The following is a 2,832-nucleotide window of genomic DNA, read 5'->3' as shown; positions in this document are numbered from 1 at the left end:
ACACAGGGAGAAAGGCATCGAACACGAAGGCAGAGATCAGGGTGATGTGTCCACAAGCCAAACAATATAAAGGAGTTTCAGCAAAGCACCCGAAACTAAGAGAGCGCCATGGAACAGCTTCTCCTTCACAGCTCTCAGACGGGACCAGCCCTGATGACACCTCGATCTCAGACCTCCAGCCTCTACAGCTGTGAAACAATACATTTTTGTTGTTCTATGCCACCCAGTTTGTGGCACTTTGCATGGCAGCCCCAGAAAGCTAATGGAGACACCAAGACACTTTTTTCCTTTTCTCAAGTGCAACCTGCCAACTCAAGTGCGTCAAAAATAAATGCAATCATTTCCTGAGTGCTTGGCAAGACATAAGACTGCAGCGATCTTTTTCATAATTAGGACTCCTAGGGCCACATTTGAAAACTAATTTCCTTCAGATCCATGAGCAGACTCTGCTGTCAGAGAAATCAGGTGGATAAATAGGAAAGCAGCCCTCAGACACTGCGGAATAACCAGACCCTATGTGGCTTTTACAACATTTATCACTTTAGCATTATATATATATATATATGTCTGTCGCCTTGCACAAGATCGCATTTCTTCACGTCTGGCGGAGGGCCCTGACCATGGTAATCTCTTATCCTTACCACAGAGCTTAGTGGCTGAGTGGGCGTAGGCACTTGAGAGGTGTTAGATGAATGTGCAAATGAATAGATATGTGAACATCTGTTTCATTTTGTCTGCCTAGCATCTGTTATCTCTCCTCCTGGAAACTGCACACCATGTGGCTCTGGGGACACCATCATTCATTCCCCCTCTCCTAGTCCATATGATAAAATGTGGCCGATTCCTCCACCCCAGGGTGGGGTGCAGAGCCTTGGCCTGTGTTTATCGCTGTATCTTACACCCTGGGCCTCCTGTGGCCTGATTTCTGTAATTGTGCAAAGGGCTGATGGGAGTGGCAGGAAATGAGGATGGGTGTGGATGCACTCAATCTGAGTCAATGAAAGAAGGAATCCTGGGTTTTTGGAGGAAGTTACCAGAAAACATACTCCATTCCGGTTAACTAAGTATTGCAATGGTGAGGGTGAGGTCATCCCTCACCCCAGGCACCTGGGAAGAAGCTGAGCCAAGAAACAGACCCTTTATGCTGCCTTCTGAGCCCTGAATCATGTTGTACCTGCAGCTAGATCCGTATATGGACTTTATAACACATGGGCCAAAACATTCCCTTTTGTTTTTAAACCAGCTTTGTTTTTCTTAAGAATTGAAGTAAATATACATATATGAGAAAATGTATCATTTTAACCATTTAAAAATATATAGTTAAGTGGCATTAAACACATTCACATTCTTGTACAACCATCATCATCATCTGTCTCCAAACTTTTCATCTTCCCCAACTGAAACTCCATACGTGTTAAACAATAACTCCCCATTCCTCTCCCAACTCTAGCTCCTGGCAGCCACCATTCTACTTTCTGTCTCTATGAATCTGACTACTCTAGGAACCTCAGGTCAGTGGAATCACATAGTATCTGCCCTTCTGTCTCTGGCTTATTTCACTTAGCAACACATCTTCAAGGTTGACCCATGTTGCAGCATGCGTCAGCATTTTCTTCATTTCTAAGGCTGATTGCTATTCCGTTGTACACATATCCCATGTTTTGATTACCCATTAATATGCCAGTGGCCACTGGTTATGCTCATCTTTTGACTCCTGTGAATAATGCTTCTCTGAATACAGGTGTTTAAATATCTGCTTAGTCTCTGCTTTTGATTCTTTTGGGGGTAGACCCAGAAGTGGAATTGCTGGTACATATGGTCATTCTATTTTTAATTTTTTGGGGGACTTACAGTACTGTTTTCCCTAGTAGCTGTACCATTTTACATTTCCACAAATAGTGCACAAGTAATTGAGTTTTCCATTATAACCAAAAGACTTCTCCCTGATACAGGTCCCCCTTCTATCCCTGTCCCACTGCCGACTGCCACTCCCTGAGAAGCACCTTCTGCGGTCTAATGAAATAGTTCACCCTAGCTGTATACAGACATATGTCAATGTTGGGGCTTTGCCTGGGTCTAGTGCTTCCACCTCCCATCAGTTTTCAAGAGTGGGAGGTGGGCTAGGGTGGGATCATGCTATGCTCTTAGCCAAGCAGTTCCATTTTTTTAACCCTTGCTCCTAATCATGTTAACCACCTTTTAACCCACTGTGGGGGTCTCTTTGAAAAGAGTTCTGTATAGGTCACTATCTTTGGTAGTTATGAGCTCCCAGAGGAGCTCCGACATTTCTGACTGTCTCTGCGTAAGTGTCCAGCCCTGAACTGGCCCACAGGACAGATGTTCCATCTCTCATTCCCAGCAGGATGGAGGAGAAGGGAGTGGGAATGATGCCTACAGCCACAGAGGGAGGCCCTAGAAACTTCCTTCTTGGATATCTTTAAATAGGGCAGACCTCCATTTGTCTGGGTAAATTCCTCCCTGAAGAAAAGGGAAGGTAGGAGGTGGACTTTAATATCTCATCAAGTTCCCCTCAAGCTCTGTGTTTCTCTGATCATTAACTTGTGTGCAGAAATGAGAGGTGTGAGAACCAAAATGTTCAGGGTCAAGTGAGAGATATCATGGTGAGCAAGGTTAGGCTTTCTTCAAACAGTGCCCTCATCATGGGAAGAAATACATTTCTCAAAGAGCTGAAAATAATTTATAGGTCCTTAAAAAAGTTCAGCCTAGGCCGGGTGCGGTGGCTCACGCCTGTAATCCCAGCACTTTGGGAGGCCGAGGCGGGTGGATCACAAGGTCAAGAGATCGAGACCATCCTGGTCAACATGGTGAAAC

General features: G+C 44.8%; 1 protein-coding gene across 1 annotated transcript in view; it reads right to left on the bottom strand.

Annotated features, from left to right (window-relative positions):
- STAB2 (stabilin 2) overlaps positions 1 to 2,832 on the bottom strand; it is a 169,233-nt gene that overhangs the window by 86,493 nt on the left and 79,908 nt on the right. The gene's annotated exons all lie outside the window — the stretch shown is intronic.

The sequence above is a fragment of the Cebus imitator genome, unplaced genomic scaffold (genome assembly GCF_001604975.1).
Source record: "Cebus imitator isolate Cc_AM_T3 unplaced genomic scaffold, Cebus_imitator-1.0 Scaffold8, whole genome shotgun sequence".
Lineage (NCBI taxonomy): Eukaryota > Metazoa > Chordata > Mammalia > Primates > Cebidae > Cebus > Cebus imitator.
Note: the sequence above shows the minus strand (reverse complement) of the source record. Positions and strands in the feature narration are given on the sequence as shown.